This window comes from Mytilus galloprovincialis, chromosome 7 (assembly GCF_965363235.1).
Source record: "Mytilus galloprovincialis chromosome 7, xbMytGall1.hap1.1, whole genome shotgun sequence".
Taxonomy (NCBI): domain Eukaryota; kingdom Metazoa; phylum Mollusca; class Bivalvia; order Mytilida; family Mytilidae; genus Mytilus; species Mytilus galloprovincialis.
Window position 1 is genome coordinate 45,880,956 of NC_134844.1, and position 11,064 is coordinate 45,892,019.

The window sequence follows — 11,064 nt, forward strand, 5'->3', positions numbered from 1 at the left end:
CTCTTATTAGTCTAAGCGTATTCTAAAATTCACATTTCAAAAAAATATTATCACGGAAAAGTGTTCACAAAATGCTTGATAATATCATTTTCCAATGATAAATAGATGTCCACAATTTTCAATAATATGTTATGTACATTTGAAGTGGAGCGTCATTCAAATAATATGATTAACATGCCTGTATATATATATATATATATATATATCGCAAGCAGATAAGATAGTAAAGTATCACGTGATTGTTTTACTTGTTTATCTTTCTGTGTGATACCCCTATTCAAATAATTAGACATTGATTCTATTCACATTATTCAGGTAATTACATCGCTTCTTTTGTTGTAATTTGTTGAGTTAAAATAAGAAAATATAACCGTTTTACTATTCAAACTTTTGTCTGTTCATATCATAAAATATTTTCTGCAATGAAACATGTAACAGAAAATAACACACAGATGACGATACATTTTGTTTTTATTTTCAAATCAGTAATGATTTTTATGCTTTTGAGCTTAATACCCAAAACTTTTGTGTTATTGAAAAATCACCAGTGACATTTATATAAAGAATATGATAAACCACATACTGTTTTTCCTAGGTACTCTCTCATACATAAAAACACTCAATATTAAGGTAGCACAATACAAAGATTTTATAACTCCAACTCCCAAGTTTTAAATTGCTGTAACTTTCTTAATAAAGCTTGAAAATTTATAAAAGTGGTAGTTTTGGATAGCTAACTGATTACTCTTTCAAATAAATGCAATGTTAGTATTATGCAATAATTATGTAACCAATTATAATGTTAACTGTCTCTAAAATATTTTTCACCAAATTTCCACTTTCAAATGAAATTAGCTTCTGCATAGGTATCCCTAGGGGGTTGATTTTATTATATGTTGTTCCTATGGCCATTATCTACAAAAGGGTGTCTCAGATTTCAGATAGAATGTATAGAACAAATTTTACAGCTAATTAATCATTATCTTCTTTTATGTGGTTAGGATGTTTACACTAATTAAAGATTTATGAGAGAATGGAATACCATAGAGACAATCTGAGACACCCTTTTAAAGCCCAAAATGTGTTGATTAAGATTTCGTTAAAATTTTCTGTATAGTTAAAGAGATGATAGAGCTAAATTCATTCAAGTGAACTTACCCAGATTTTGCCACTAATTACATAATAATTGATTACATAATGATTGCATAATAAAAATATTGCATTCATTTAAAAGATAAATCTTTTATCTATCTATATATACCTCTTTTATTATTTTCTAAGCATTCATAAGAAAGTTACAGCATTTCAAAGGTTAGTGATTGGAAGTAAAAAAATCTTTGTATTGTGCTACCTTAATCGGAATTAAGCATGTCATGAAAGCTGGTTGTATCAACTTTTTAAAGTACAAAAGTGGACAGACCATAGCATGAGACAGAGTTTTTTTCAGGTCAAATCTATGATAACGAATGCACCATGTAAACCAGCACTTTTGTCTGTCAACATTAGCGTCGACTGAACGGTGCTTGTTATAAGGAACCATTACTATATTGACATGATCAGAAACTCATAGAATCAACATCCATTTGTGCATATCATGGTTAATTGATTTGTGGTATATATGTTTTTTGGGAACTGAAAACAGGGCTTTGCTTACCTTTGCACCACCTCGGTGGTCTCGGGGTAGCGTATTATTCTCAATTGCATGAGGTCATGGGTTTCTACATCAGCCGTGACAATTTAAAATTGAAGCTTACCTCTCAACACGCATGAATCATTAAGGAGTAAGAGCATAATTTGGTCTGTTCGAAGTCGACCCTTGTAACGACATTTTTTTCTGCAGACTGCTGACTTGTAAGCTAGCACGTTAATTATTCGACTCACAAGGTTGCTGTATAACAAAGCAAGGTAAATTTTCATATTACATAACATGTTTTCGTCCTGAATATCCTTATCAATTAGATGCAGGACATTAAGCATGGCTAATCATCATCTTCATCATATTCCTTTGAAAATTTTGACCATGCAAAAAAAACGAGTCTTTTCGGGAACCTAATTTGTTCATGATTAATAAAATGTCTTAAATATCCTTATATTTTTAAAAGCAGGAAATATATACAGATATATAAAAAAAAAACTTTTGACATACCTTAAGGTTGCATTTCTGTAAATATAGACAATGGTTTCTCATAGGAACCCCCTTTGCGGCTAAAACTGTGCCAAATAAAGTATACAGTTTCGTAAACAAATCATCTCCTAGAATTGAAAGCTGATAAGCACAACTTGTTTTATCTAAAGGTCAAAACATTAGGCTGTGCAGCATATTTTCAACATTTATATGCCCTGAACTTGTAAGAGTTTATATTCATAAAAATATTCTTTACTATCCCGACTACTTCCATTTTTTGACATACTACAGAATCAAATTCTCACCGCAACAATATGTTTTATACTGGTAACAGTCCCAAGTTATATATCTATTATATGAAACATATATACAAAGTCCAACCTTAAACATTAAAAAATATGTATACTTTTTCTGTAGATGATGGCAACCTCTATACCTTCATGTGGTATATGTGAATATCGACAAATTTTCAAACTAGCCTCAATATGGTGTTCGGATTGCGACGAAGGCCTATGTCTAGACTGCAAGGAGCATCATGGGATTTCTAAAACAACAAGAAAGCACGGTACTGTACCTATATCAGAATATCAAACACTCCCTGATTATATTACAAATATTGAAAATATACATACAGAGCTACAACAAACTATAAACACCATAGCAGACGCCAGAGGATGTTGCTTATTGCCTGATTGTAGGATGGTATTTACCTATCCCGCTCTAAACAAAGTATCCGTTGTTAAACAAGATGGGTCAGTTGATTTTTCTTTGAGTGTAACAGCAGCATATGGTGTAGCGTATACCGATGAAGATAACACTGTGGCGATATCATCCTGTTGGAATGATGTTGGCAATCAAATAACAATAATTGATTTAACGAAACGAAAGGTAAAGAAAAAGTTTACTCCTAGTGGGCAAACCATGGGAATTGCAGCAACCTATAGAACATTGGTTTATCACATATACAACAACGCAATTCGGGTCATGGATCTTACTGACGAATCAGCACGTGATTTAGTTACTGAGAACATGGACACGGAAAACAACATAACAGTATCTGGGCACAAACTTTATTATTGCAGTTGTATTCATCACACAGTAGTGTGTTGCGATCTGAACGGCACAAAGCAATGGTCATTCAAGGATACAAATCTTTTAAAGCATCCATATGGAATATCTATTGATAATGATGGTAATGTGTATGTTGTAGGGCATGGAACGACGAATGTCGTAGTTATCACACACGATGGACAAAAACATAGGGAACTCCTGTCATGGAAAGATGGCTTAACATTGCCATATGCAATTAACTTTGGACGTGCAACTAACCATTTATTAGTTACAGCTAATAACTGTACAGTATATCTGTACAAGGTATCCAGTGTTTAAGTAAATAAACACGTCATAGATTGTTCAGCTATTGCGTATATTCAATTATGTCAATTGCAAAGTATAAATATTCCGGACCATTTGAGTATTTGGACCATACATGTGCGGTCATGACCATATGAGTAAATGCGTATGCTCCGTCCGGTCTGTCATATGAGTATATACCCGTTTGGTTATTAACGGACCAGACCCTGAGAGTATTTGGACCATGAAGGTATTTTACAAAGATGCATGCAAACCTTTGAACTTTATTTTTAAAAAAACACAACCTTGGTTATATAAAGGTGTATCAATGTTTTGATCCAAAGGTTACATCAACATTAAATAGTGATGCCACAGTTAGTTGTTATCGCTAATTGTATTCATGTATGCTTACTACCACACGGTATCATAGCTTTTCTACATTTGCACGTCCTGGTTGTGTATGATCCTTTGCAAATACACCTCTTGCTTGCAAGTGAACAGATAGCCTTCTTAGCAGCTCCTTGCAGAGATACCGAGGTCTTTGAACATTTTGATGTGTCTACGGTGATTTTAAGAAGCTCTAGATCTCCAATATCGTAACATGACTGGGGTATACCATATGCACAAGACAACTTAAATAAACTTTGGTCTTTGTCGATGTCGTCATCTAATTTACACAATAATCGTTGTAAATCAACAGACGCCCTGTCAACTACCGGTATACGTAAAGTAACAAATTAGCCTTTTACAAGATGTGCATTTGATTTTGACATCTTCTCATGTACTTACATATAGTTTTTTTAACATAGTATTTATATTTTTTCTCCACAATTTGCCTTATTTTGTCATGTGTTGAGTCGCCATCTGTCAACGATAGTGATTCCGATACCGTGTCAGATTCTTCTGTCAAAGATCATTCAAGATTATGCAATCAATACCTGTGTCTATATCAATCCGCCTACGTTTTGCTTTAGAATTACGAATTCACTATATATAGCTACTTGACCATGAGAGTCTATGCTATGAACTATCTATAAAACAATAAATTGGAATCATTGTCCGTCTGAGAGTCTATGTATGTCTGTGAATCAATGTCGGTCTATGAATCGTAGTCCGTCTTTGAGTCTATGTCTGCCTGTGAATCAATGTCGGTCTGTGAATCATTATCCATCTGTGAGTCTATGTATGTCTGTGAATCAGTCGGTCTGTGAATTGTTGTCCGTTTGTGAGTCTATGTCGGTCTGTGGATCAATGTCGGTCTGTGAATCAATGTCGGTCTGTGAATTGTTGTCCGTCTGTGAGTCTATGTCGGTCTGTGATCAATGTCGGTTTGTAAATCGTTGTACGTCAGTGCGTTTATGTCTGTCTGTAAGTCAATGTCGGCATGTGTGCAATTGTCCGTCTGATAGTCATTGTCCTCATGTAAGACACAACTCATTGGTATATCCTCGCTTATTATTGCTATTTATTTTAGGTATTTTTGACATATAGCGCTTCATCGGTTTCGGTACTTATACATCTTCGGACTTCTAATGTTTGCCTTTGAGCGTTCCTGCGGACGCAAGAAATTATTAAACATGTTGCTTTCAATTTTAATATTAACCCTTCAATGGCTTTTCCGTTCATAAATTCGTCCGTTGCGCTAGTTCCTACAAATACCCCATCGTTTGCCATTTGATCGAAGACCGCCTCATACGGGGTTACTTTTATACGTACCTGAATGATGTTGCATGTTTAAAGAGCATTGCACTTCGTACAAATGTTTTACAGCAAGTAATCTATGAAATGAATTATGCACTTGCTCTACAAGAACTTGAGTACGAGGATGTCTAGGTCTACTAGTTATAATCTTGACATTCCCACCGGTCCAAATCGTAATTGTTGCTCTTAAAATATCATTGCAGAATTCACAAACACTGTCATGTTGTAAAATGAACGGAAGGTCAATGTTAAGAATTATCTCAATCGGCATATATAATAAACAATTTGATATTATCAGAAATTGGTATTATCAAATATTTACGCGATTTTCATATTTTGTACAATTTGCTAGGACCAATGGAAATAAAATTCATAATCCAATAATTTTGCTGAAATTAAGATTAGACTTTGTGTGAGTAACCTTAATACACCCTTAATTTCACTCGAATGTCGAACCGCATATTACCTATGACAAAACACTATTTACCCAGAGAGTACAGAGCTGAGTGTTTCCAAATGTCAACCCAGACATAACGACCATGTTTTTCTTTCTTTCATGAAATGGTCTGTAGGTCAGATCTTTGGTTGTTTTTGGATTTTTTCAAAATGTTAAGGTACATGTCTTATTTCCTTGAACTTTTAGAATATTTTCTCTTGATGTTTAATCAATATCTTCTTAACATTTCTTTTTCAACCTTCTGGTAGAGAGGAGTGTAAGATTTGAGTCATCATTGTGAATTTGATGTAAAAACAAGATTTGATTAATTTTAAGTTTCCAAGTCTTAGTTATTTACATACAAACACATGCGAACAATTGAGTAGTGAATAAAAAGATTTTAACTGGGAAATGCTTTTTATTCAATGACATGATCACTCTTAGTGTGTGTGAATAAGACACAAAGACACCAGCATACTTGATGGGGGTAAATCACGAAACACGTAACGTAAGAACATATATCATATCCAGAATAATCTTGTGTCGTTATCGTAGCTGGTTTACAATCATTCAGTTTCAATAGGCTTACTGCTTTTCTGTCTATTCTAAATAACATAACAAATGTGATGCACACTTTAAAATAACACGCTACGCGGTTTTTCAGTGTGCACCACATGTTTTCTGTTTTTTCTTCATAGACAGAAACTATTTTACAGTCGTTCCTTAAATAAATGAAATATTAGTGTGCTAATATGAAGGTCGAACAGTAGTAGATTTACCTATTGGTTATACGAACTCATCTAAGATTGAATACTTGTTGCATTTGAAACAAACTTCTTGAGAGGTGAAACCAATTACTTAGTTGAACAACTAATTTACATCCAGTAATGCCAAATAGGACTGGTGGTAAAAGAAATGGCAATCTATACTTAACGTACATGCATAGAATGGTGTGAACTCCTTTTCATATGTATTCGGAATTAAGGTTGTGTTACACATGTAGTACTAAAAAGTAAAATAACAAAAAGTCGAACACCCAGGAAAATTCTTAACGGATAGTCACTAAGCAAATGGCAAATCAAAAGCTCAAACACCTCAAACAAATTGATAACAAATGTCATATTCCTGACATGGTGTATACATTTTCTTATGTTGACTAAACCTCGTTGTATAGCTAGGTAAACCTCTCACTTGTTTGATAGGTCCTTACAATTTCATAATGTTAACAACCATTTGCGAACAAAACAAACAGACAAAATAGATTAAAATGTCAAAAATAGGGGTAGAGCAATTAACATTGTGATGTAATTTTAATCACTTCAAAAACAAGCAAACATGTCAACAAAGACAATGAAAAAGATATAAAGACAAATCGAATTAGCAAAAAAGAAAAAATATAATCCCATCGTCATGTCTATGGCATGAAAAACACCTGGTGAATAAACAGCATAAGCATCTCTGTGATTCCTTTCATAGAGCAAGAAGATGTTGTATGAGTACCAATGAGACAACTTTCCATCCAAGTCATAATTTGTAAAAGTAAACCATTATAGGTCAAAGTAACAGTAAATTTGGTCCGGTAGTGAAATTTGTCCGCCAGACTTTTTTTCCTAGTTAATCAAGTCCATGTCCATGATTTTACTAGGAATATAAGCCCAAGGACAAATGTTCCTAGGAAAATAAGTCCATAGCTAGTAATATATGTCTGGTACTTGTTTTCCTAGGAAAAACTGTCCCAAGATTTGTTTTTTCTAATAGTTTTATTACATCATAAAATATATTCAAAATAGAAGAAGAAAAAATGTTAGATAAGATTGGAAAATTTCCTTACTTTTTTCAAATTAAAATGAAGGACATTTCCTTTATAACCTAATTAAAACATGAATATTGCGTTTCCATTGCTCATAACATTTTCGTTTTATAATAACAGACATGGACATTTTTACATAGGAATACTAATGACATGGACATGATTTCCTAGGAAAATTAGTCTGGGGACATAAAATTTATTTAAAAAATTGATACACAACTCTTTAACAATATTAAAACATATTACATTTATAGTTACCTTTTAAAACTAAGGGCTTGGACATTTTAACCTAGAATTATTAATGACATGGACATGATTTCCTAGGAAAATTAGTCTGGAGACAAATTTTCTTAAACAGATTGATAACTCTTTCGTTTGTCTTTAACAATATTAAAACATATTACATTAATATTCACCTTTTAAAATTAAGGGCATGGACATTTTAATCTAAGACTATCAATGACATGGACATGATTCCATAGGAAAATTAGTCTGGGGACGTAAATTTTATTAAAAATATAACTATGCAACTCTTAAACATTACTAAAACTTAACATTTAAATTTCTATGATTTAAATGTAATTGAATTTATTATAGGATTTTATAGGACATGATTACCTAGGAAAATTAGTCTGGGGACATATATTACTAACATCGGACCAAATATACTAGTAAATTCTGTAACCATGGACTTTTTATACAGTAATATTTGTCCGCCCAGACATATTTTACCAGGACAAATTTATCACTTACACTTGTAAAAGTACGGTCTTCAACACGGAGCCCAGGCTCATATCGAACGACAAGCTATAAAGGACCCCAAATGATAAGACGTGTAAACCCATTCAAACAGGTACACCAACGGTCTTATCTATATACAAACAAGAATGTTAGGTTCTGTGGACCGTGAAATTGGGATAAAAACTGTAATTTTGCATTGAAATTAGAACGATCATATAATAGGGAACATGTGTACTAAGTTTCAAGTTGATTGGACTTCAAATTCTTCAAAAACTACATTGACCAAAAACTTTAATCTGAAGCGGAACAGACGGACGGATGAACGGACAAACGGACCCTCAGACCAGAAAGCATAATGCCCCTCTACTATCGTAGATGGGGCATAAAAATGAAATCACTTACGAACATCATCAACAAACAACAGCAACTGAATATCAGGTTCCTGGCTTAGGACAGGTGCGAACAAATGCAGCAGGTTTAAACGTTCTAATAGGTACCTACCTTCTCCCTTACCCGAAACAATAGAGTTACCTCACAACATAGAAAGACACACTATAACATACCAATTGAAATGGCTCAACTCAATCAAAAGACATATTAACAAAAACAAGTTAACATACTCAGAACGAATAAATTTGATCTACGACACTATGTAGAAACACAATCAATAAAAAAAAAAGAGGCGAGATGGTAAACGATATCAGAAAGACAACCATAACCTTGGACAACATGCTGCCAAATAAAATAATGTACACAGATAAATGAAAAGGATATACAGTTACGGAATATGGAAAAATATTTCACAATATAGATAATTCTGTTGTTTAGAACAGAAGTGAAAATTTATAGTCATACCAAACTCTTATCTAAGCTGGTATATATGTTAAAAAAAAAGAGACGATAATTGAAGCTAAATAAGTAAACATTGAATAACAAAAACACTACGAATTGTATCAACTGGTCAAATTAACACGAAAGTACGATTTGAGAGTACTCACATTTCCTGAAAGGTAGTTAAAAGCCAAAAACACATGATTTAAAAAATTCATGCATTAAAGACTAAAATCAACTAAAACACATCCCAACGATTTAGTTTTAACGTCATGAACAGTCAAAGAAGACATAACTTGTGCAATGCCAAAAGTAAAGTATCAAACGGCAGTACGATAGTTGGGAGTTAACCTTTTGAAAATAAGTATAATTTAATACATAGATAGAGTAATCGCTATATAGAAAATGAACGTTGATGTGTGTTTATACAACCCCAAAAAATAAACCCCGTATGAAAAGAATACAAATTTAGTTTTATGTTTTAATTGGCTGATGACAAAATCGATATCTGTTCCAATGTAAACTGTATTCAAAGATCTACTTACAACATTGGTAAGATAACCGTTACTAAATAAGTTTGTTTAAAGGTATAACACAGATCACAAAGTGATTTCCGCGCTTTTAGTACAATATTACCATAAAATTTAGGATGTGAAATACCGTTTAAATAAGTATCCTACAGGTACAGGCAAATACACTATTTATCTATGACAGAATTTAGTAAAAGTTTTATGTAATTTATGGTTACGAAATACGTAACTTAATAATTTACACGTGATGAAGTGATAATGTACATTTAAGGAAGCTGGCTTGTCATGATTTAGATTTTTTGTCAGATTTTCGGAATCCTCTGGTTTTATCCATTTAAATGCCTTGAAAAAATTTGCCCGGTGACCCTTATTTTTCTTTTATTAAATCTTTTACACGTATAATGATAAGCCATTTGTAAAAGTCTTATAAAAAAAAATTTCCCGCCAAAATTGCAATTGCTAATATCTCGAAAACAAGCACGTTGACCTATATATTTGTTTTTGCTCTTTGGATTTCTTTATTAATCCTCTACCTATATAAACTAGTATTTTGAAAAGTTAATTACTTTGAAACTGAGAAGCGAACTCCCTTAAAATGAATCCTGCAGTCCGATATTGTCTGCATATTTGCAGATTTAAGAGAAATCAAGCAACAACAATCGAAAAACGAGAACTTCGATGGGTTTCAATTATTGATAAAACAAACCTATCAATAGAAGTACAAGTAAAACCTTTTACCATGAAGAGTTGTGTTGTGAGTACGTACTAGTCACATTAAAAATGGAAATTCAAGCCACTAGAATACAAAAATAAAATATGACTTATGAACAAGGAAATCATACCAGCGGGCATATTCTGTTCAGCTGTTGAAAACAATTAAATTCATCATATTCAAAGCCAGTGAAGGTTCACAGATGGAAATGACTTCCTGGTCTCTGTGACGCAATATCGATACCATAGTAACAGCATTATACACTTTATACAAACACTTGATGAAGCGTATCAAAGTGGATGTTTATGAAATACGGAGGCAAACAAACGATGAATACATGTTTTCTTATTATTTTTATTAATAAAAACATGAAGGTACAAAGATAATGTTGGATTGAAAAGACTTGGATACTGAGTAACTATTAAGTGAATTGTAAAATTGAGAAAGGAAATGGCGAATATGTCAAAGTGATAATAAGCCTACCAAAGAGCAAATAGCAGCCGACTGTCACCAAAGAGATAATAAGCCTACCAAAGAGCAAATAACAACCAAAGGCCACCAAGACAAACTAAATACATTCAACAAAGAAGGCTTCTAGTCCAAGAACATTGAAATCATCATGTTATCAGCCTGAGACAGCTCTGATGGCTGATGTTGTAATACAACTTTTAGAAATTTTAGTCCTCAATGTTCTTCAGCTTCGTATTTTTTGGGCCTTTTTAACTTTTTTGGATTCGAGCGTCTGAGTCTTTTGTAGACGAAACGCGCGTCTGGCGAAAAAAACTAAATTTCATCCTTGTATCTATGATGAGTTTTTATACATTA

At 33.0% G+C, this 11,064-nt stretch overlaps 1 long non-coding RNA gene across 1 annotated transcript; it reads left to right on the plus strand.

Moving 5' to 3' along the window:
• Positions 1-234: 234 nt before the first annotated feature.
• Positions 235-3,852, plus strand: LOC143081723 (uncharacterized). The gene is made up of 2 exons (XR_012980052.1): positions 235-315; positions 2,543-3,852. It is a non-coding gene; the product is annotated as an uncharacterized LOC143081723 (long non-coding RNA).
• The last annotated feature ends 7,212 nt before the right edge of the window (positions 3,853-11,064 follow it).